Source organism: Cervus canadensis, chromosome 4 (genome assembly GCF_019320065.1).
Source record: "Cervus canadensis isolate Bull #8, Minnesota chromosome 4, ASM1932006v1, whole genome shotgun sequence".
In the NCBI taxonomy this organism is placed as follows: Eukaryota; Metazoa; Chordata; class Mammalia; order Artiodactyla; family Cervidae; genus Cervus; species Cervus canadensis.
In genome coordinates, this window is record NC_057389.1 from 21,517,542 (window position 1) to 21,543,777 (window position 26,236).

At 40.1% G+C, this 26,236-nt stretch overlaps 1 long non-coding RNA gene and 1 pseudogene across 2 annotated transcripts in view; both read right to left on the bottom strand.

Moving 5' to 3' along the window:
• LOC122439546 overlaps positions 1-26,236 on the bottom strand; it is a 160,679-nt gene that overhangs the window by 20,462 nt on the left and 113,981 nt on the right. The window lies entirely within an intron of this gene.
• Positions 21,241-22,687, bottom strand: LOC122439545 (annotated as a pseudogene).

Consider the following 26,236-nt stretch of genomic DNA (forward strand, 5'->3'; position numbering starts at 1 on the left):
CTTCTCTAGACAGGACACACAGAAAGGTTGTATGAACACGAACCCAAAACAACAAACCAAATGGCAACGGGACCATTCTTATCAATAATTACCTTAAATGTAAATGGGTTGAATGCCCCAAGCAAAAGACAAAGACTGGCTGAATGGATACAAAAGCAAGAGCCCTATATATGCTGTCTACAAGAGACCCACCTCAAAGCAAGGGACACATACAGACTGAAAGTGAAGGGCTGGAAAAAAAATATTTCACGCAAACGGAGACCAAAAGAAAGCAGGAGTCACAATACTCATATCAGATAAAATAGACTTCAAAATAAAGGCTGTGAAAAGAGACAAAGAAGGACACTACATGATGATCAAAGGATCAATCCAAGAAGAAGATATAATAATTATAAATATATATGCACCCAACATAGGAGCACCGCAATATGTAAGGCAAATGTTAACAAGAATGAAGGGGGAATTAACAATAACACAATAATAGTGGGAGACTTTAATACCCCACTCACACCTATGGACAGATCAACTAAACAGAAAATTAACAAGGAAACACAAACTTTAAATGACACAATGGTCCAACAAGTCCTAATTGATATCTATAGGACATTTCACCCCAAAACAATCAATTTCACCTTTTTCTCAAGTGCACATGGAACCTTCTCCAGAATAGATCACACCCTAGGCCATAAATCTAACCTTGGTAAATTCAAAAAAAATTGAAATCATTCCAGTCATCTTTTCTGACCACAGTGCAATAAGATTAGATCTCAATTACATAAAAAAACTATTAAAAATTCCAACATATGGAGTCTAAATAACATACTTCTAAATAACCAACAAATCATAGAAGAAATCAAAAAAGAAATCAAAATATATATAGAAATGAATGAAAATGAAAACACAGCAACCCAAAACCTATGGGACACTGTAAAAGCAGTGCTAAGGGGAAGGTTTGTAGCAATAAAGGCTTACCTCAAAAAACAAGAAAAAAGTCAAATAAATAACCTAACTCTACACCTAAAGCAACTAGAGAAGGAAGAAATGAAGAACCCCAGGGTTAGTAGAAGGAATTAAATCTTAAAAATTAGGGCAGAAATAAATTCAAAAGAAACAAAAGAGACCATAGCAAAAATCAACAAAGCTAAAAGTTGGTTTTTTGAAAAGGTAAATAAAATTGACAAACCGTTAGCCAGACTCATCAAGAAACAAAGGGAGAAGAACCAAATCAACAAATTAGAAATGAAAATGGAGAGATCACAACAGACAACTCTGAAATACAAAGGATCATAAGAGACTACTACCAGCAGCTCTATGCCAATAAAATGGACAACTTGGAAAAAATGGACACATTCTTAGAAAAATATAACTTTCCAAAACTGAACCAGGAAGAAATAGAAGATCTGAACAGACCCATCACAAGCACAGAAATCGAAACTGTAATCAGAAATCTTCCAGCAAACAAAAGCCCAGGACCAGATGGCTTCACAGCTGAATTCTACCAAAAATTTAGAGAAGAGCTAACACCTATCTTACTCAAACTCTTCCAGAAAATTGCAGAAGAAGGCAAACTTCCAAACTCATTCTATGAGGTCACCATCACCCTAATACCAAAACCAGACAAGGATGCCACAAAAAAGAAAATTACAGGCCAATAATCACTGATGAAGATAGATGCAAAAATCCTCAACAAAATTCTAGCAAACAGAATCCAACAACATATTAAAAAGATCATACATCATGACCAAGTGGGCTTTATCCCAGGAATGCAAGGATTCTTTAATATACACAAGTCAATCAATGTAATACACCATATTAACAAATTGAAAGATAAAAACCATATGATTATCTCAATAGATGCAGAAAAAGCCTTTGACAAAATTCAACATCCATTTATGATAAAAAAAAAAAAAAAACTCTCCAGAAAGCAGGCATAGAAGGAACATACCTCAACATAGTGAAAGGTAGATATGACAAACCCACAGCAAACATTATCCTCAATGGTGAAAAATTGAAAGCATTTCCCTTAAAGTCAGGAACAAGACAAGAGTGTCCACTCTCACCACTACTATTCAACATAGCTTTGGAAGTGTTGGCCACAGCAATCAGAGCAGAAAAAGAAGTAAAAGGAATTCAGATAGGAAAAGAAGAAGTAAAACTCTCAGTGTTTGCAGATGACATGATCCTCTACATAGAAAACCCTAAAGACTCTACCAGAAAATTACTACAGCTAATCAATGAATACAGTAATGTTGCAGGATATAAAATTAACAAACAGAAATCCCTTGCATTCCTATATGCTAACAATGAGAAAACAGAAAGAGAAATTGAGGAAACTACCATTCACCATTGCAACAAAAAGAATAAGATACTTAGGAGTATATCTACCTAAAGAAACGAAAGGCCTATATATAGAAAACTATAAAACACTGATGAAAGAAATCAAAGAGGACACAAACAGATGGAGAAATATATCGTGTTCATGGATTGGAAGAATCAATTTTGTGAAAATGGCTATACTGCCCAAAGCAAACTACAGATTCAATGCAATCTCTATCAAGCTACCAATGGTATTTTTCACAGACTAGAACAAATAATTTCACAATTTGTATGGAAATACAAAAAACCTCAAATAGCCAAAGCAATCTTGAGAAAGAAGAATGGAACTGGAGGAATAAACCTGCCTGCCTTCAGGCTCTACTACAAAGCCACAGTCAAGACAGTATGGTACTGGCACAAAGACAGAAATATAGATCAATGGAACAGAATAGAAAGCCCAGAGATAAATCCACGAACCTATGGACACCTTATCTTTGACAAAGGAGGCAAGGATATACAATGGAAAAAAGACAACCTCTTTAACAAGTGGTGCTGGGAAAACTGGTCAACCACTTGCAAAAGAATGAAACTGGAACACCTTCTAACACCATACACAAAAATAAACTCAAAATGGATTAAAGATCTAAATGTAAGACCAGAAACTATAAAACTCCTAGAGGAGAACATAGGCAAAACACTCTCCGACATAAATCACAGCAAGATCCTCTATGACCCACCTCCCAGAATATTGGAAATAAAAGCAAAAATAAACAAATGGGACCTAATGAAACTTAAAAGCTTTTGCACAACAAAGGAAACTATAAGCAAGGTGAAAAGACAGCACTCAGAATGGGAGAAAATAATAGCAAAGGAAGCAACAGACAAAGGATTAATCTCAAAAATATACAAGCAACACCTGCAGCTCAATCCCAGAAAAATAAATGACCCAATCAAAAAATGGGCCAAAGAACTAAACAGACATTTCTCCAAAGAAGACATACAGATGGCTAACAGACACATGAAAAGATGCTCCACATCACTCATTATCAGAGAAATGCAAATCAAAACCACAATGAGGTACCATCTCACGCCTGTCAGAATGGCTGCTATCCAAAAGTCTACAAACAATGAATGCTGGAGAGGGTGTGGAGAACAGGGACCCCTTTTACACTGTTGGTGGGAATGCAAACTAGTACAGCCACTATGGAGAATAGTGTGGAGATTCCTTAAAAAACTGGAAATAGAACTGCCATATGACCCAGCAATCCCACTTCTGGGCATACACACCGAGGAAACTAGATCTGAAAGAGACATGTGCACCCCAATGTTCATGGCAGCACTGTTTATAATAGCCAGGACATGGAAGCAACCTAGATGCCCATCAGCAGATGAATGGATAAGGAAGCTATGGTACATATACACCATGGAATATTACTCAGCCATTAAAAAGAATTCATTTGAATCAGTTCTAATGAGATGGATGAAACTGGAGCCCATTATATAGAGTGAAGTAAGCCAGAAAGATAAAGACCAATACAGTATACTAACGCATATATGTGGAATTTAAAAAGATGGTAACGATAACCCTATAAGCAAAACAGAAAAAGAGACACATATGTACAGAACAGACTTTGGGACTCTGTGGGAGAAGGCAAGGGTGGGATGTTCTGAGAGAACAGCATTGAAACAAGTATACTATCAAGGGTGAAACAGACCACCAGCCCAGGTTGGATGCATGAGACAAGTGCTCAGGGCTGGTCTACTGGGAAGACCCAGAGGGATCGGATGGGGAGGGAGGCAGGAGGGGGGATCGGGATGGGGAACACATGTAAATCCATGGTTGATTCATGTCAATGTATGGCAAAAGCCACTACAATATTGTAAAGTAATTAGCCTCCAACTAATAAAAATAAATGAATAAATAAATAAATAAATAAAAATGAATAAACCTAAATCACAGGGAAGTTAAGTGGCTTTCTCCAATGGGCTGATTTGTCTGTCTCCACAAGAGGAAAAGAACCCATCAAAGGGCTAGGCTGAGCACGTGGGTCTGGCAGGGTATCCTGCACCCAGAGACCTATGAGTCTGCTGCTGACAGTCACTGAGAGACTGACTCACTTTTGCTCTGTTCTATGGTTGACCAACTTCTTTTTATTTTCATTGAAAAATGTATTTCTTTAAATATGATAGTGGACGGACTGGTTCAAAATTGGGAAAGGAGTACATCAAGGCCGTATATTGTCACCCTGCTTATTTAACTTATATGCAGAGTACTTATGTGAAATGCCAGGCTGAATGAATCCCAAACTGGAATCAAAACTGCTGGAAGAAATAACAACGACCTCAGATATGCAGATGATACTGCTCTAATGGCAGAACGCAAAGAGGAACTCAAGAGCCTCTTGATGAAGGTGAAAGAGGAGTATGAAAAAGCTGGCATAAAACTCAACATTCAAAACACTAAGATCATGGCATCACTTTATGGCAAATAGATGGGGAAAAAGTGGAAACAGTGACATTTTTTATTTTCCTGGACTCCAAAATCACTGGGGACAGTGACTGCAGGCATGAAGTTAAAAGACACTTGCTCCTTGCAAGGAAAGCTATGACAAACCTAAACAGCGTATTTAAAAAGCAGAGATATCACTTTGATGGAAAAGGTCTATATAGTAAAAACTATGGTTTTTCCAGTAGCCATGTTTTGATGTGAGAGCTGGACCATAAAGAACGCTGAGTGACAAAGAATTGATGCTTTCGAACTGTGGTGCTGGAGAAGATTCTTAAGAGTCCCTTGGACAACAAGGAAATCAAACCAGTAAATCCTAAAGGAAATCAACCCTGAATATTCATTGGAAGGACTGATGCTGAAGATGAAGATCCAGTACTCTGGCCACCTGATGCAAAGAACTGACTCATTGGAAAAGACTTTGATTCTAGAAAGACTGAGGTAAGGAAGAGAAGAGGACAACAGAGGATGAGATGTTTGGATGCTATCACTGACTCAATGGACATGAGTTTGAGCAAACTTCAGGAGACAGTGAAGGACAGTGAAGCCTGTGTACTGCAGGTCATGGGGTCGCAAAGGAGGCCATGAGTAGGACATGACCTAGCGACTGAACAGCAACAACAAATACAGTAAAGTCTTCATTCAGGTATAGGTCAGTTTTATAGCCTTGGAGTCATTTTCATTTTGTAAAGTCAGTGTTTCCACAAGTTCATGTTATGGGGTAGAAAGAAGAGGACTTTTTTACATGAATAGTTATGTATTTATGATATGGTTATTGGAAAAAATGAATAACCAATGTACCAATCTTAATTTCAAAAATAGTATTACAAAGATGAGGTTAGTAGTAGTAGTGATAGTTGCTCAGTTGTGTCCAACTCTTTGTGACCCATGGACTGTGACCTGCCAGGCTTCTCTGTCCATGGAATTCTCCTGGCAAGAATACTAGAGTGGGTAGCCATTTCCCTCTCCAGGGGATCTTCCCAGGCCAGGGATTGAACCTGGGTCTCCAGCAGCACAGGCAGATTCTTTGCCATCTGAGCCCTAAGAGTTCACCAAAGATGAAGTAAAATACTTTTAAATGGTGAATTGATATAAGGCTAATTTAACTGAAAATATTAATAATATTTTAGGTATTGTGCAGATTATCACCAACTTATGGAAGAACGATTTAGGGAAGACTGCTTTAAACTGACTCTGTATACCTCTCTGTTTCATTTTGAGCTGCTTTTGCAATTTAACTTGAAGAAAAAATATTCATTTCTCTATTTTCACATTCTATAATGGCTGTCACAAAGGAGCCCTTCTTGAGCCAGCAACCTATCTGTACTTCATTTGAAATCATACTGTTGATTATGTGATTCCAAAGCACACTAAATACAAAGAGAGTAATAATAGCTCCATGTATTGATTATTAACATGAACTATACACTAGGCTAGTCATTATACATATAGTGTTATTAACTATCAGAACACCTGTGGGGTAGGTATCATTATCCCTCCCCTAACATGCTAAACGTAGGAACCAAAAATGGAACTCAAATCTGTCATTCCATTAAGTCTTTGTTCTTTCCCGGATACACATTGCCTCTCTGTACTAAATTTCCTAAACGGTATGGCCCAGTATTTTTAAATGTCTTACAAAGAAAAGTTTCAGCAAGGGTACTGAAGTTTTAGAAAAACTATAGGCTATATCTGTATGTGTCCTTAAGTGAACTGAATTGATTCTATTTGTAAAGGGGTTAATTTCAAAGGGTCTGCCAACTCATTTTATCTCCTTTTTGATGAAGCCAACACTCCCATTCTTTCCCATGGAGATCAAAACCTGGCAACCATATTTGCACAGGAGACCCTACCTGGTCCTGGCCAGCTAGGAGTCAACACCTTTCCTAAGTCAAAGTAGCTCTGATTGATTTTCTTTCCTGTAAATCTGGACTGAAGACTACTTTGCTAAACAGTGTCAGTTGCTCAGTCATGTCTGACTCTGCAATCCCATGGACTGTTACCCACCAGGGTCCTCTGTCCACGTAATTCTCCAGGGAAGAATACTGGAGTGGGTTGCCGTACCCTTCTCCAGGGGATCTTCCTGACCCAGCGATTGAACCCGGGTCTCCTGCATTGCAGGCAGATTCTGCACCATCTGAGCCACCAGGGCTCTGATTGATTTTTATTTCCTGCAAATCAGGACTGAGGACTACTTTGCTAAACAGAGAACATGTAAATTGAGGAATTGTGGATAGTAGAGTGTGCAGAGACGCAGAGAGGGAAGCCTGAGTACCTAGAACTCAAGAATAAGACCTTGAGATGAGAGAGATAGAGAAAGAGGCTATGTTCTACAACAGGAAATTTAACACTTGGCCTCTAGCCAGAAAATTTTGAATGAAGAAAAATATTTCAAGGAGTGTGAGTCCCTCATGAGCCCTCCTGCTCTTGTGCTCTGTGAAGTATCCTTACAATAAATTCTTATGTTTTAATGAAGCCAATCTGACATGGAACTCTGTTATTATAACCAAAAAGGTGTTAAGTAATACACTTGCAATATTGGAAGGAAATTTCTCCTTAAAGACTCTCCTTTGAATGATTGTGTACTGTTCGTTTCTTTCTAATCATTTACTGATGGTGACCATATTAGAGATGATTTCAGTTAGTTCTAGAAGCCAGGCCATTTAACTAAATTGCAATGTAACTCAAGAAGCAGTCAAATGACTCAAGTTCTCTGATGGGTTTCATTAAATTGTCTAAATATTTTTGCATCATAAAGATATTCAAATGAGAAAATATCACATTCTCCTCTAAAGAGCAGAATCACAAAAATAATGGCATTATTTATCAAACAAACACCTATTCATCTCATTTAGGTGCTCCTCTACTCATCCTGGCTTAACCATTCTTAATGGAAACTCCAGAATAATTTTTGGCCCAGACAAAAGTAGAGCCACATTTAGCAACCAAAGCATGTATTTTAAAAAAACTGTCCCTTACTTAGCATGTGTTAATATGATGGTGCATACCAGAGGAACAAAATAAAATCATCACAAGAAATGGCTGCAAAACACAAGCACTCTGGATAATTCAAAAGGAGCCTTTTAGCTGGCTTGAACAATTTGGTTTTGATTTCATACATCACCAAAGTGAGACATTAAAGAATACTCTATACAGGGTACTTTTTTTGTTGCTCATCCATGTTTTCCCTTGAGTTTAAGAAAGAAAAAAAAATAGTGGAAAATCATAGCATTTTTTCATTGAATTGATTTTTTAAAATGAGTTTGGAAATTAAAATCAGATTCTTTTAAGCAAAAAAAAAAAAAAATACATCTGAGTAAGAAACTTCTACTAAAAGTTTTAGCAGAATGTGGATTAAATTATTGGTTTTTAAACCACCCTTTAAAAGTGGCACTGACTCTGGAATGGAAAAACCAGTAGATCCTAAGTAGAACAAGATTTCAACACCAGTAAAACTGAAGGCTAAATTAAAAGTTCATGTACATTATTTACAAATTAATAATCCTTGGGAGGCTCTGACTATAACATCTTCCTAGCTGAAACTAATCTTCTCCTAAGTGTTTGCTTTTACCAATTGTTTCTAGTTCATTAGAGAAATCCTTCAGGCTTTAGCTATTGAAATCTGAAGTTTGATCCTTCAAGTAGATTTTGGGTAGCAACTCCACATGAGCCTGACTATCCAGTCTCTTGACCTTATTTCTTTTGGCCTAAAAGTTTTCCTTTCAATACTTCTGCCCTGGAGAATAAAAGCAGAACTGGGAGGTACCATTGCTTTGTGAGCTGCCATAAAAGTAGGCATGTGTTAAAAGACCGGAGTGCTAGGAAACCACTGAAGCTATAAATACATGTTTAAGAAAAAAAAAAAATCTTGTGAGTAGTGCATTAATATTCTTGTATGTCGTGCTGCGTGTGAGTTTACATCTACAAAGTGAACACCTTGCTGAAAAATGAGTCTGTAGAGGTTAACTTTGAAAGAAAGAATTAATGCAGAAGGCTTCAACTGAATATTTCTGTTTGAAACCTAAAAACTCAATGTGCATTACTTATCAAATTTATCAGACCATTCAGAGTAATCATTAAGCCACTGTTAATATACAAGTACATAGCAGAGTAATGGACCAGACTGACCCTACATGGGAGAACAAGCAGCTTCCTGTGAAGAGTCTATTAGAGACAGTCTCCTTAAACTCCCACAGTGGTGCTTTAACCCCTGGTTAATGCCAGCAGAAACCTGTAGCTGTTGAAAAGGAAACCCTTTTAAGGCTCCATGCAAACTCTCTGCTGCTTACTACTTTATCTGGGAAGAAATGTTTTTTTCCTTTAGCCTCAGTTTCAACAACATTCCTTATCTGAAGCTTTTCCCCTGTCAGCTCCTTCCTTGCACCCAATCCCCACTGCAGCTGAATTAACAAATCAACCCCGTGCTCTTCTGTGTTACCATAGCATTGTGTTAATACCTGTAGCACAGCACTTACCATGTTGTGTTAAAATTAGCTCTGTGTGTGTGGAACTAACATCACGATCCTGGAGATTTTTGAAAGTGGAGACAATGGGTTATTCATTCAACATGTTCTTTATAATGTGCCCGAATCTTTTGCGACCCCATGGACTGTAGCCCACCAGGCTCCTCTGTCCATGGGACTTCCCAGGCAAGAATACTGGAGTGGGTTGCCATTTCCTACTCCAGGGGATCTTCCCAACCCAGGGATTGAACCCACGTCTACTGAATTGGCAAGTGGATTCATCACTGCTGAAGCACCTGGGAAGCCCTTGTGTATAATAAGAACCCAAAAGATGTTCATCAGAACAAGTGAATGAAATCCTCTTGATAAAAGTTTACTCATGCTTTCACTCATTCATGCCTCTATTCAACAAGCAGTGTTACTTAGGATATATTTTGTGTCTCACTGTAAAATATTTTCTCAGATCCATTCCTGAGAAGTAAAGGGTAGAGGCCTGGAGGCCACTGGAAATTTTTCAAACACACGACATCATGTCGTGCAGGGATCCCCAATATCTAGGATCTAATGCCTGATGATCTGAGGTGGAGTGGATGTAATAAAAAGAGAAATAAAGTATGCAATAAATGTAATGTGCTTGCATCATTCAGAAACTATCCCTCCAGCCCCAGTCCATGGAAAATCTGTCTTCCACGGAACTGGTCCTTGATGCCAAAAAGGTTGGGGACCACTGAATTGTCAAGTGCAGAGAAAAAGAGATAAGAATACAACTCCTGGGACTTCCCTGGTGGTCCAGTGGCTAAGACTCCATGCTCCCAATGCTGGGGGCCTGGGTTCAACCCCTAGTCAGGGAACTAGATCCCACATGTCACAACTAAGAGTTTGAATGCTGCAATGAAGACGTGACACAGTCAAGTAAATAAATAAATATATTAAAAAAAAAAAAAGAATACAACTTCTCCTGATTACAATTTTTGTTTATGACTATCTCTGATACTAAACATATAGCATGTGTTTGATGAAGGCTTTTTGAATGATTGATTCATTGACTACAACTGAAGTTCAACTGTTTTCTGTACAAGCAAGGGATAATAATTTCTGCTAAAAATTTCATCTTCTACAAAAACTTTTTTAGGTTTTGTCTTAGCAGCTAACCTACACAAGACTGAAGCCATTCCTCACTTTAAATTTTCTTGTATACATATCTTCATACTCTAAATATATAACCTGATTATATTTACACAGTATTTGCTGATACTTTTGCTCTCCCTCTTTTTTGAAGGTTTCTTTCTTTCTTTTATTTTTTGGCTGTGGCGGGTCTTCATTGATGCTCTCAGGCTTTGCCTAGTTGTGGTGCTCAGCGGCTACTCTTCATTGTAGTGCGTGGGCTGCTCATTGTAGTGGCTTCTCTTATCGCAGAGCATGGGCTCCAGGGAGGCGGGCCTCAGTAGTTGCAGCTCACGGGCTCAGGAGTTGTGGTGCATAGGCTTAACTGCTCTATAGCACGTGGAATCTTCCCAGACCAGGGATCAAACTGGTGTCTCCTGCACCAAAAGCTGGATTCTTAACCACTGGACCAGCAGGGATGCCCTTACACCCTGATTTTCAGGGAGGGGATATATGTATACCTATGGCTGATTCATGTTGAGAGTTGACAGAAAACAGCAAAATTTTGTAAAGCAATTATACTTCAATAAAAAATAAATTAATTAAAAAAAGAAAAACGAATCAGTATGCTGTTTACCAGAAACTAGTATCATATTGTAAGTAACTATACATCAATAAAAAAGACAATAAATATTTTTAAATAATTTTAAATGCTGACTTTCTCATAATTAAAGGAAAACATCTTCTCTTTGAACTGAAAACTAATATTTTTATGCTTTTATAAACTGGGATTTAAAAAATCCAAGAGCTGGATCATAAAGAAGGCAGAGTGCTGAAGAATTCATGCCTTCAAACTATGGTGCTGGAGAAGACTCCTGAGAGTCCCTTGAACAGCAAGGAGTTCAAACCAGTCAATCTTAAGTGAAATCAACCCTGAATACTCGTTGGAGGGATTGATGCTGAAGTTGAAACTCCAGTATTTTGGTCATCTGATGTGAACAGCTGACTCACTGGAAAATTCCCTGATGCTAGGAAAGACTGAGGGCAGAAGGAGGAAAGGGCATCAGAGGATGAGATGGCTGGATGGCATCACTGATGCAAAGGACATGAACTTGGGCAAACTTCGGGAGATAGTGATGGACAGAGAGGCCTTGCGTGCTGCAGTACATGGGGTCACAAGGAGTCGGACACGACTGGGTGACTGAACAACAAACAAGAACAACAAACTGGGATTGATTAGTTGGTTCTTTACTAAGATAGTGACCAGGTATATTAACAATGATCAAATTTGAGGGCTCCTTCTGCAGTCTTATCAAATGCCAGAATTACATTTCGTGCCACGTTAGTACCAAGCATGGATGACCAAACGCATAGCTTCTTAAGCTTTCACAGTTGGAAGAAACATAAGGAATGATCTATTTCAAGTTCAATACAAGAATCCCTCTCACTCCATTCTTCACAGCTAAAATCTATGGCTACACCTAGGGGCAAAATTGTCTTCCTAACAGGCAGCCTATTCCATTTCTGAAGAACTCTGATTCTTAGAATGCATTCCCCTTTACTGAGCCAAAATCAGATTCCTTGAACTTCAAACATTGATCCTGGCTCTAGCCTCTTGTATTTAAAAAATCTAATCTAATCCCTCTTCAAATATTGAAAGGCAGCCATGCTTCCCTCTAGGTATTTTCCAGTACAGCCTATAAACCTGGTTAAATCTGTATCATCTAGCACACATGTGTCTATTAACCACAAGGACATCATGAAAGATCATTTCAAAGTCCTTGCTCATGTACTAATGCCAGGGTTTCTTCCACCACCAATTAAATAAGCAAAGTAAACCAGTCACGATTGTGCTTAAGAAACTCATGTTGGCTCTTAATGATCACTGCTTCCTTTGGGGCGCACGTAAGCAATCTGCTTGGTAATTTATTTGGAAATGGGCTCATTATGGTTTCCAGAATCTCTATTTTGTCACAATTCAACTGGTGGGCCTAGAGTGGGGTCTAAGTATTTACAATGGAGGAAGGGGATAGATTTAATAGAAGGAATTAGCTACATAAAAGCAGAAAGGTTCACTCAACTGGGGATTGGTGAGGTAACCCAGAGATTAGAAATAGCAGGAAATTACTGGGACTTCTAGGTTAGAAGGGAAAAGGGAAAAGCCTGTGAGACCAGGCTCAAGTCTTAGGGTCACCCAGTGGAAGACGGAACTGGGACAGGAACGTAGAATGGGAGCTGCACATACAGAGAAGACACGACGTGAGACATTTCCAGAGATACCACCCGAAGCACAGAGAAACATGAAAAATCACCTGGCTTCCCCCTTCCTCCAGCACTAACTCTCCAACTGGCTTTCCCACTGGCTGAATCCACTGGGAAGTCAGCTGACATGGAAGTCTGGGAAATACAGCCAACACGGGAGCCAGAGCAGAAGCAGGGGAGAGGGCTTTCCACAATTCTCCAGGAGTCTTCAAAAATTACACACGGAGAATATTTCAGTACTTCTGATGACCGCCTTACTGTGGTTTGTCTTGGAGGCTGCTCCTCACACAAATGTCTTGCCCAAATCTGAACAAATATGGCATTACCTGTGTTGCTATTGTTGTTACTGTTGTTGTCGTTGACCTCCACACTGGTATTTACTGTGCCAACAAAGGTCCGTCTAGTCAAGGCTATGGTTTTTCCAGTGGTCATGGATGGATGTGAGAGTTGGACTATAAAGAAAGCTGAGCACTGAAGAACTGATGCTTTTGAACTGTGGTGTTGGAGAAGACTCTTGAGAGTCCCTTGGACTGCAAGGATATCCAACCAGTCCATCCGAAAGGAGATCAGCCTTGGGTGTTCATTGGAAGGACTGATGCTGAAGCTGAAGCTCCAATACTTTGGCCACCTGATGTGGAGAGCTGACTCATTTGAAAAGACCCTGATGCTGGGAAAGATTGAAGGCAGGAGGAGAAGGGGATGACAGAGGATGAGATGGTTGGATGTCATCACCGACCAATGGACATGAGCTTGGGTGAACTCCGGGAGTTGGTGATGGACAGGGAGGCCTGGCATGCTGCAGTCCATGGGGTCGCAAACAGTTGGACACGACTGAGCGACTGAACTGAACTGAGCACATGGGAGACATAAAGTTAAGACAAATTGTCTGATTTTAGAAAAGTCAATTGCAAGCGTGCGTGCTGAGTCGCTTCAGTCGTGTCAGACTCTTTGTGACCCTGTGGAGTAGAGCCCGCCAGGCTCCTCTGTCCTCAGGATTCTCCAGGCAAGAATACTGGAGTGGGTGGCCAAGCCCTTCACCAGGGGATCTTCCCAACCCAGGGTTCGAACCGGCAACTCTTATGCACTGGCAGGCAGGCTCTTTACCACTAGCACCACCTGGGAAGACCTCCTCCCTTGTTGGATGTTCAATTTCTGCTTAATCATGTTTGCATTGTGGTTTTTAATTTATAGTTGGTGTTAATAAATAATTAACTGGAATTATCAGATCTAGTTTTTCCCTTCTTATAGGGTTTACTTGACAATATCTGTACTTAATTGCTTTTCTAACAATACACACCCAACTTTCATTGTTGTGAGGAATATAAAATGTATCATAAAAACATTCAACTGACATTTCAATGGTGTACATCAAAAGGCCTTTGATATTATATTTTTAAAGTAATTCCCTGTATTCCTTTGAGATTTTTAGAATATTTATATAGTATCCCTGGCACAAACATTTTAGTATTTTAACAGCCAGGGAGCTTTATAAAATCGTAAGTCAGCTGACTGAGTTTATGAATTTAATCTTTCCACAACAAAACATCCGGCTTTAATAGTAATTGGTGGAATTGAACAGCAATTGCATCATGGTGTTGTCTCAGGATGCATATCCAGCTTTTCCTGATTATCCAAAGGGAACATTTTAATCAAGGACACTACACCGATCTTCAGATGATGACACAGAGCTGTGCTGTTTCTTATAGTAGACACTGGCCATGGAAAACTAGCAGAAACTTGAGATGTGGTTCTTCTAAATTGGCATAAGCCCATTCTTCTGACTAAGCATAAAATACACCAAATTTCAAAGACTTAGTATGAAGGAAAAAAATGCAAAATACCTTATTTTATATTGATCCCATGGTAAAATGATAAAGAGTCTAGATAGACTGCATTCAGTAAAATGTTATTAAAATTAACATCACCTGTTTCTTTTTACTTTTTAAAACCTGGCTCCTAGGAAATTTAAAAATATATATGTGGCTAGCATTTGTGGCTTTGGTTGTATTACTTTTGGGTGGTGCTGGTTTAGAGTCAATGAAGAAGTGACTGTCTGCTGAGACAGGACATAGCAACCAAAGGAGAAGTCATTTCTCCTTTTAATTAGTTTTGTAACAGCAACAGATTCCATGTCAGACATTTAAAAGAGACAAGGCTATTCTCTTCAGTCAAGCAAAACTCCCACTGTGGTTCCTAAGAGTTCTGCCTGAGTGAAACAAATGAGATTAGGCCCATGATGTTTACTTCATAAGAAAACATTTTCTTTTCTGAAACTTCTTTAGTACATTGTTGGCTACCAGGCTGTGGAAGTGCAGAACCAAGACATGATGAAAGAACAATAAAGGAACAATTTGAAAGTGTTGTTTTGAAACATGTAACGAGTGCTGTCAGCCGCTGGTTCTTTCCATTTTGTACATTTACATTTCCTGACTGCAGTTTAAGAACATTTCACTGCATGTTACTATCAATCATCCTTAACCTAGAAGTGCACTGTACATTAGTAACAGTTAATTGGCATATTTAAAGTAAATAGCTACTTAGTTTTGTTGTGAAGGTTTTGCATACAAATCTCTATCGCCCCACGCTTTGTTTGTTTCAATAACAAATACCCGTGTCTGCACCACTGCCACTCTGTCAGTAGATGAATAGAGATGCAATCGCTGAAATACCCAGCCCGGGAAACGACAGCCCGAGTGATGTGCAGTGCGGGAGCAGGCCCTCCTTGCTCCTCAAAGATGCCCACAGAGAGGGAAGAACACTATCACGTGAAAAGGAGAGCCAATGGCAAGTTTGAGAAGGATGGTCAAGAAGAAACAGAGGGGAAAAAAAATGGAAATTACAACTTTGTCTATGCATTTTCTATGTGTTAAGCTGTAAGTCAAAGTGTCAGTCGCCCAGTCGTGTCCGACTCTTTGCGACCCCATAGACTGTAGCCCACCAGGCTCCTCTGTCCATGGGATTCTCCAGGCAAGAATACCAGAGTGGGTTGCCAGGCCCTTCTCCAGGGGATCTTCCCAATGCAGGGGTCAAAGCTGGGTCTCCTGCATTACAGGCAGATTCTTCACCATTTGCGCCACCAAGGAAGCCCTTATAAGTCGAAAGGGAGATTTTTTAGCTGACATTGTCTTGTCCTCTGCCATTTGTTCATTGTCAGGTTCACACTCTCCCAAAGCTCAGGGAGAGAGATCATTGCAATCCTCATTCCCCTTGGAGCCCAGCAGCAAGCGGAGTTGTGCCTCTTCCTTGGGCAGCCCAGCTAAAATGGGAATGGGTTAGGTATTTGACCAAAAAATAATAATATTAGTAATAAGATGACATGAACTCCTTTCCAAACAAGATGTCAATGGAGCTATAATATATACCTTTAAAACAAACAATCCACATTACATTTTGGGGTGAACTCCTATATCTCCAAGACCTAGAGGGATGAATGCTTACCTGAGTCCCAACAATTTTTTACTACCTACACCAAGAAGTCAAAAGAGACCATATGGTAGTTGATGCGTTTGTGTGTGTGTGTGTGTGTGCACATGTGTGTGTGTATACGCGCATACTGTGAATTATATGAAGTGCCACTGATTCCTCTGGTCACAATCCTGAAATAGATTTTCCATAGAAGAAACAATATAAGTGGTTTTTCCACATGGATTATTATTAGAGTCTATAAGAACCCTAAAAACTTACAGAGGGTTTTAAATAAATTAACAATATCATTAATAGAAATGATAATAGATAATAGAAGTCAGAAATTACAGTAATACTATTGTTACCACAAATAACATTATTTCAACTCTATTCAAAGGTTCAAGAAGAAAAATGGACAGTTTTTATAGAAATAACCTGGAGATAATTTGTTATTATTTCTTTGACAAAATTCAAATCTAAGATACCAAAAAATATTTCACTTAGAACATTTTGAGATACATCATCACTAAGCAGGCTTTGCCACTTTTATTATGTGCTACCAGCAATGGCATTTTTTCAGTGTCTGGAACATGCCAACACCTCCTGCAAAGGTAAGAGTGACCCGAACATGTGTCCTTTATCCACTTCCACGTATTATGTCTACCTTATAAGGAAAAAGGAGGAATGCTGCCAATAATGTCATTTCAAACATCAGAAAATGTGAAGAAGGGAAACTCTCTTTCTCAATAAAACTACCAGGAAGAATTTCCCATTTGTTCTAAGTTTCTAGTATTGAACCCTTCAGTTGAGGTCCACAGTCTTTCATGGTTTACTTGCAATTTCTAAATAGATGTTTTGTCATCACTAACCTAAAGCTAAAAAACCAGAATTCCTGGTGTTGCCAAGGTTCTATTTCCAATGAAGCTTTTCCATATCTATTGGGAGCAAGACCAGCCAGGCTGATATGGGGGAAGTACGTGGTTCCATGTCACACAGACTGTTCAATTCAGGACCTCATCCTGTTCCTTCTCCTGTAAAGTATTTCCAAGATGTATTTCCAAGTATTTCCAAGATCCCTTTCCTCTCACAACTATGGTTGAAGCGCCTGAGTAAGGGTTAACACTTACTCAGGTTAGTAAGCTCTAACCTCCTTGCTGTGGATGGATTCATTGTCTCTATTTTGACCCATCTTACATAAAATGAAATTAGGAACTCTACCATGGTGCTTCTCACAGACACAGAACACAAATTGTGGTTACCAAAGGGGAAAAGGGACGGCAGAGGGATAAATTAGGGTTTGGGGATTAGCAGATACCAACTTCTATGTATAAAATAAACTAGGACCTACTATAGAGCACAGGTAACTATATTCAATATCCTGTAATAAACCATAATGGAAAACAAGATGAAAAAAATTACATATATACAGATAAATACTGAATCACTTTACCAGACACTAACACAATGTTGGAACAGCTACACTTCAATCAAAAAATAAATAAACATAGAGTGGTGCTTCTTAAACTATCTGTGGTAGTGAACACAGTTTTTATTTCCTCCAACCTACAAGGGACTGAAACTTTGGTAAACTGAGACAAAACGAGTTTCTGAGAAAGTGATCACCTGCTTGGATGTCACAGTTAAGTCAAATTACTATGGAAATTTCTAAACAATGACTCTCAATTTCTGTGTCTATCACAGCCTTTTACCAGTTTGCTCATCTGATTCAGTCTTCTGACCACACTCTGAGCAGCACCAATGAGCTACCTTCTATTAAATCACCATGATTTTCTAGGCTTGCCATTTATATATTTCTAGTCCAAGCACCAAAAGTAAATACAAACCTAAATTAATTGTTCAAATGAGCTGTATCTAGGAAAGACTTGAAAAGCTATTTTCTTTCCCATTAAATAATTTCTGATCACAAAATCCTTTATAATTATACAGGTGTTAGGAGAAGGGGGCGACCAAGGATGAGATTGTTGGATGACATCACTAACTCAATGGACATGAGTTCACACAAAACTCAGGGAGACAGTGAAGGACAGGGAAGCCTGGCATGCTGCAGTCCATGGGGTCATGAAGAGTTGGACATGACTTAGCGACTGAACAACAACAAAGATACTAAAAGACCAAAAATAAAATATTCAAAGATCTTTTGGCAAAGAGGTAACAGTACCATGATCAAAGTATTAGAGGGCAGGAGAATACCTGAAAATATTGTGGCCACAAAGTCACATGGAAAAGCAGAGAAATAACAAACAAACAAAAAACCCATCCAAGCTTCTTTTAAACATTTATAAGAATGTTCTGCAAAGGGGACACACAAACTGTACCCAAGATCTCATCACCAAGATGGCCAAATCCATAATCGCAGGCAATATAGTAATAAATATTAAATAGTTAAGTTCTCCTGTGAACTCTCCCTTTATAGCCAGTAAGCTTTTTAAAAGTCATCAAACTGTTTACTCGGTTTTATATAAACAAAATATCCAGATGAATCCTTGAAATTTCAACCGTATTGACTGATATCATCACATTGCAGAGATACAAAGAGACATCTCAGTGCGATGCTCACCCTCCAGCTGTGCCTGGGTACACCATTTGTTTTATGGACTAAAATTCAGAGCTAGCGGTACCCTCACTCCTGGGCTCAAAGAGTCATAATAATCCCCTTCCTTCTGGGTTCCATTGCTTGAGCCAGATTACTTTTCATACTGTTACTTCATATACTTTGCAACGCGATCACATCGCATTTTTCTTCAAAACTCTGGCAGATTGTTTGGGCTAGAGATAGATGGAGACAAGAGGCACCATCTGGTGCAAGATCTTTATTCCTTGTTAACACTACAGGAGTTCTGGTATTTTACATGGTTCATGTAGTAGCAAAGATTTTTTTTTTATATAAAGATTGAGAAGGTATAAGATGATCAAAGGGCCCTGGCACTGTGTGATCACATCACTGCTTTCCTTGGTGTGGAGTTTTTTGTTGTTGTTGTTGTTGTTATTGTTGTTGGTTTGTTTTTTTTTTTTCGATTCAGATAACCAGTGGCATATGGTTTCACGATTCACAAAGATGGTCCTTGACTATAGATTTGACGATCTCAACATAACTTCCGGGCTTGCCAGAGCTATGTTACAGCAGAGAGAGCAAATAGCTCATGATATTTCTCCTCTGATGAGTAAGCTCCAAAATCACAGGTTTAAATTTGATCTGGTTTTGAAAGAAAAGGAGCTTTGTCCTCCCATGCCAGCATCCATGCTTTTTCGTCGTCAGAGATGAGTGTCTATTTCTGTATCATTGACCCATGGCTTCAGGGACCAAGCGCTCAAACAATGCCCAGGTGAATCCTGTTGACTCAGACTGAATACACACTTGCTCTTGGCCATAGCTTTCTATTCTTTGGAATTCCAAGCACTTCCTGAAATTTAGCTTATGTTCTAAAAATCTGGTGGCTGTTTAATAGAAAAAATGTTCCATCCATACACAATTAAAGTCAGTAGTTTCTAACAGAATTAGCTAAGCACTGGGAGCCAGGAGATTTGCCTGATGATGCTAAACTAACTCACAGCTACCTTGTGAGGATAAGTGAAAAAATGAAGTGGAACAGTGTGTTGAAAACAAACCAAAACACCTTTTAAAAAGGTGTGGTTTATACAAGTTAGTTTTGACTGTAATTTAAGAATGAAGTTAAAGGAAGCCTTCACCTGTTGATCCCTGATTTCAGAAGGCTACCTGGAGTTACTGCTCTTGGTATGTGTTGCCAAAAATCCGAAGCATCTTTCCAATGAACAGATTAATTCCATCTTAATCTCCGTGAGCTGCTCTGCTATCACCCTGTACACACATGGTCCTCATTCCCCTGTCTCCTCTTAGCTATTTCTGATGCTTTTGTTAATCCCAAATTAAACCCTCACTTCTGTCTCATGCTTCCTCTGGATACTTTCTTACCTCAAGGCTCACCTTTTTACACAGTGTTCAGGCCCATGAATTAAGGTATTTTTTCTACTGAGTCCTTTGATCACTTGGCCCTGCCTTCCACCCCTACCGCCCCACTGAAAGCCTCCTTTATTGATATCATGAAATGGTGCAGATATCAGTGGATATGACTTGAAACAAAGAAGGAAAAGAAGAAATAGCAGAATATGTCTAAGAGAAAGAAGGTGCTACATTGAAGGACGCAGATGTCAATACGACAGCAGATGGCGTAGACAAACTCGGTACTAATACGGTCAGCTTGTTACATGTGCCACATGGTTGCAACTGCAAACTCCTTAAGTACAAAACTCAGAAGTATAGCAAGTTTTGTAGGTGGTTATTCACTGATGCTCTGAGATCAAGAGCGATGCCACAATCAATTCTTTCTATATTTGTCCAAGAGGCAGAGTACCTCACAATGTGTAGGTCATTCTTCTTAAAAGCTAATGATTTGTGAGGAGTCTTATTTTTGTGTTAACTGTAAACAGTCTCCTTCAAAGTTCAAAGGAGACATATCTATATACTCCTCACACCCCTCAGATTCAGTTTTGTAATAGGACGAAGGTTTTTCTTAGGCAGATACCACCCCCCCCCAAAGAAAAACTTAGTGGATTACCACTGTGTCTTGATAATTAGGTAAAAGCAAGGTCCCTGTGGCAGTCCATTCCTTGTCCACTCTGTGTGTGGTAGGTGAAACAGAAGGTGGAGTCCGGGCAGCGATCAGCATCACTGTGCTTTAAATTGCAATAACTTTTGAAATCCAGGCTTGGGACAGAAATCTGAAAGTGTGGACAAATTCAGGTTCCAAGTTGCTGTCAATAAGGAGATCATCCCCAAATCTCCAATGGTTCAAAGTGAAGTGAAGTGAAGTCGCTCAGTCGACCCCATGGACGGTAGCCTACCAGGCTCCTCCATCCATGGGATTTTCCAGGCAAGAGTACTGGAGTGGGTTGCCATTTCCTTCTCCAGGGGATCTTCCTGACCCAGGGGTCAAACCCGGGTCTCCTGCATTGTAGGCAGACGCTTTTTACCATCTGAGACACCAGGGAATTAATGGTTCAAAAGTGAATATAAAATAAAGACCACACTTATCAAATTGACATTTAGAGCTCTCCTCAATCTGATAGCAACCTATTGCTTCAAAAAAGAATTTTTTTTTTTTTTTAACTTTCCAAATACTGTTTACTTCACTGAACCTGGGGACGGGCAGAAGGTATATGAAAGTCTGGGACGCCAAGCCTAGGCGTGCACGCTGACATACAGGGCCGAGCTGCTGAGGGCCAGAAGCCCCGTCACCAGCACTCGAGCCAGCAGTGCCGTCCAGCTGCCCAGGGAACAGAGGTGGACGAAGGTCTCCATGGCAAAGGCCTTGTAGACGCTAAGGAACATCAGGAGGAGGACTGCTGGTCGGTAAGTGTGGTGCAGGTCATAGCGTGTTATCATCCACACCTGGGCAGAGGCGACAATGTGATGGACCAGACTGATGTTGGAGTCAATGGTCATCTGGATGTATTTCCAGTCAAATCAAATCAATGCCCCCAAGCTCCAACCCAGAGGGGATGCCACGGGACATAATGAGTTCGGTGTGGCCCAGCCCAGGGCAGCAACCATGATCTTGTATTCCCCCTTGCCGGCATTCCAGGACATGACAAGGTTTAGGCCTATCGGGTCTGCCACGTCCACGCTGGCCTTCATGAACTCCCCAGTGAAGTCACAGACGCCGCCTTCCCAGGTGGGAAAGAAAGTGACCAAGAACAGCATCTTGCACAGCTGCACGAACAGGTAGGCGACCCCGGCCTGGACGCACTTCCAGAAAGCACTGGACTCAGACAGCCCGCTGCACTTGTAGGTGGTGAAGCAGCGGAAGTAGGCCAGAGCGAAGCAGTTCCGGAAGTGGAAGAGCGCCATGATGCCGGCCGCCCGGCCCGCCTCTGCAGCCTGGCGCCTGAGCCCAGGCCTGGCGCCCGCCTGCTTCCGCCACAGCCCGGGACCTCTTCTGGGAGCCTGGGTCCCCTTCCAACATTTTAGACTGTTGTTTTCATTCAGTTTCCTATAGAAAAATCTATTTACTGTTACTTCAAAACATTATATGGCCTCCAGGGGCTACAATTCTGTTTACATGTATCCCTTTTTGAGACCACCACCTCTTTATTTCTCATTTTATCTGAACCATGTCTTCCCTTTATATCCCTCCTAAAGGCTCACGCTGGGTTCTCTTCCCATTTGTTCTGGACCGTGATGATCCCTTCTCTCTTCTGATCAGTCAGAGAACTGATCTCCCACACGTCTCATTAGGCTATCTTTGCTTGCTACTTAACATTTTGTCATAGGTCCCATTCTCTCCACCAAATTCTGCTAGGCTGGGGTGCTGTGAACAAGTCCCAGAGTGTAAGTTCCTTGTAGGCGATCACTCATTTCTATGTGCAGCCTTCATAGAGCTTTAAAAAGACACTCATGATATTTGTCAATGGATTATCTGATTGAAGTTCTGCATTTTAAATATGAGAGTATAATCAATGTTAAGTGTTTGACTCCAAATTTCTCCAATTCTGGAGACTTTTGCCAAGTTGAGACTGGATTTACAAAAGCATATTGCTAGGCATTAATGTAAGCCTGAGATAACACCCTAACATCAAAGATAGGAAAAAAAAATGCAGATTAAAAACCAAAGAAATAATGTAGAGATAAAATTTTAAATTTCCTTTAAACATCTGCAGTAATGTGCTCTGGTTTTTAAGATATCGTTTCAATATAACTAATAGTCTGACCATCAACACAGTACTACAAGAGATCTTTAAAAAAAAACAAAAACAAAAAACAAAACAGAGCTCTGTAGAATTGATCCCAACAGGTATTAACAGCAAAAAGAAAACATACAAACTTGACTGTGTTAAAAATACTGAAACAAACCTAGTCTTGTACACTCTCAGTTAAGGTCTGAAAGCAGCTCTCTTCTGAATAAGCTAGGACAATGGAGCATTCTAAAAAGAATTTGGGAAATGAAATTAGGAAAGGTAACAGTGTCTAGAAAAACAAATGTAGTGACAAAGACAAATTTTACACCAGCTTCAGTGGGATTGTATCTATATAGGACTACTGCACAGACTTTATGCCAAAGTAACCATTCCATTCAGCCAAACAATTGGAAATTCAAACAATGAAATGGACTGACTTCACTCAGTTAATTGGCCAGTCAACTGAACTGACTGAATATGCAGGCATTAAAAAACATTGCTCCTTAACTAAAGTGACCTTAAGAATTCAAATAGTATACAGCTGTAAAAAGCGTTTTCTAAGCTGAAAGTAACATACAAAATGTGGTGCCATGAACCATCAGCTGTCCACCAGAGACATGCTCCTCTTCATAGTGCAGAGATGTTACTGGAAAGTGACTGTATGCCAGAAATTCCATTTCCCAGCCCCCTTGCATTTAGGTGAGGCCATCTGATTAGTTCTCACTTTAAAAAAAAACAAAAACAAAAACAAAAAACCACCAGCCTAAGTGGTACTGGTCACTGGGGGATGATTTCCTCAAACCCATTTGTGCCTTCACCATGATCCTCTTCCCTCCCCCTTTCTGCCCAGACTCTTCTATGCCTGCTTTCACCATTGCTAAATTTTGGTCCTTTTGTTTGGAAGAAATTTTTCCATAAGCTAAGAGTATTAGTGGGGCTTCTGCCCAGCCTCTACAACAAAAAATTGCCATATATTGGGAGGGTTAAACCAGGGGTTCCCAAATTCCAGGTGGTAGACCAGTACCTCCTGTCAGATCAGTGGCAGTTTTAGATTAGAAACAAAGCGTGCACAATATATGTAATGCACTTGAATCATGCTGAAACCAACCCCCTGACCCCTGGTCCATGGAAAAATTGTCTTCCATGAAACTGGTCCCTGGTACCAAAAAGGTTGGGGACTGCTGGAAAAAACAGACATTTTTTATCACAGTTCTGGAGGTCAGGAAGTCCAGGATCAAGGCGCTCACAGATTTAGCTCTTGGTAAAGAGCTAAATCCTGGATCTTGCAGTTTCCCCATATGGTGGAGAAAGGAAACTCTAATGCATCTTCCTTCTGCTATAAGGGCTTCTCTGGTGGCTCAGACGGTAAAGAATCTGCCTGCAATGCAGGAGACCCAGGTTCCATTCCTGGTTTGGGAAGATCCTCTGGAGAAGGAAATGGCAACCCATTCCAGTATTCTTTCCTGGAGAATTCCATGGACAGAGGAGCCTGGGAGGCTATAGTCCATGGGGACACAAAGCATGAGACATGACCGATTGACTAACACTTTAACTTTTCAAGGGCACTAATCCTATCACAGGGGCTCCACCCTCTTGACCAAATCTCAACCAAATCACCTCCCAAAACCTCTAACAATACCTCCAACTACCATCGTGTTGCAGGTTAGGACTTCAACATATGTATTTGGGGGGAGGGAGCACAAATATTCAGTCCATAAAAGAAGATTTCTATAGCTAAATATGATATTTATTCATTTGTATTTACCTATTCAAAGCTTGAACAGAGGCTTAGAAAAGAGCCCGATTATTTGAGGAAAACTAGGATCACTGTCCATGCAATATAATTCAATATTCAGTTCAGTTCAGTTGCTCAGTCATGTCTGACTCTTTGCGACCCCATGAACCGCAGCACCCCAGGCCTCTCTGTCCATCACCAACTCCCAGAGTCCACCCAAACCCATGTCCATTGAGTCAGTGATGCCATCTAACCATCTCATCCTCTGTCATCCCCTTCTCCTCCTACCCCCAATCCATCCCAGCATCAGGGTCTTTTCAAATGAGTCAACTCTTCACATGAGGTGGCCAAAGTATTGGAGTTTCAGCTTCAACATCAGTCCTTCCAATGAACACCCAGGACTAATCTTCTTTAGGATGGACTGGTTGGATCTCCTTGCAGTCCAAGGGACTCTCAGGAGTCTTCTCTAACACCACAGTTCAAAAGCATCAATTGTTTGGCACTCAGCTTTCTTCACAGTCCAACTGTCACATCCACACATGACATGGAAAAACCATAGCCTTGACCAGATGGACCTTTGTTGGCAAAGTAATGTCTCTGCTTTTTTAATATGCTGTCTAGGTTGGTCATAACTTTCCTTCCAAGGAGTAAGCGTCTTTTAATTTTATGGCTGCAATCACCATCTGCAGTGATTTTGGAGCCCCAAAAATTAAAGTCTGACACTGTTTCCACTGTCTCCCCATCTATTTCCCATGAAGTGATGGGACCAGATGCCATGATCTTAGTTTTCTGAATGTTAAGCTTTAAGCCAACTTTTTCACTCTCCTCTTTCACTTTCATCAAGAGGCTTTTTTAGTTCCTCTTCACTTTCTGCCATAAGGGTGGTGTCATCTGCATATCTGAGTTATTGATATTTCTCCCGACAATCTTGATTCCAGCTGGTTCTTCTTCCAGCCCAGCGTTTCTCATGATGTACTCTGCATATAAGTTAAATAAGCAGGGTGACAATATACAGCCTTGACATACTCCTTTTCCTATTGGGAACCAGTCTGTTGGTCCATGTCCAATTCTAACTGTTTCTTCCTGACCTGCACACAGGTTTCTCAAGAGGCAGGTCAGGTGGTCTGGTATTCCCATCTCTTTCAGAATTTTCCACAGTTTATTGTGATCCACCCAGTCGAAGGCTTTGGCATAGTCAATAAAGGAGAAATAGATGTTTTTCTGGAACTCTCTTGCTTTTTTGATGATCCAGCACATGTCGGCAACTAGATCTCTGGTTCCTCTGCCTTTTCTAAAACCAGCTTGAACATCTGGAAGTTCACAGTTCACATATTGCTGAAGCCTGGCTTGGAGAATTTTGAGCATTACTTTACTAGTGTGTGAGATGAGTGCAATTGTGCAGTAGTTTGAGCACTCTTTGGGATTGCCTTTCTTAGGGATTGGAACGAAAACTGACCTTTTCCAGTCCTGTGGCCACTGCTGAGTTTTCCAAATTTGCTGGCATATTGAGTGCAGCACTTTCACAGCATCATCTTTCAGGATTTGAAATAGCTCAACAGGAATTCCATCACATCCACTAGCTTTGTTCGTAGTGATGCTTTCTAAGGCCCACTTGACTTCACATTCCAGGATGTCTGGCTCTAAGTGAGTGATCACACCATCATGATTATCTGGGTCGTGAAGATCTTTTTTGTACAGTATTAGTTTGTAATAAAAATAATGATGGTGGTG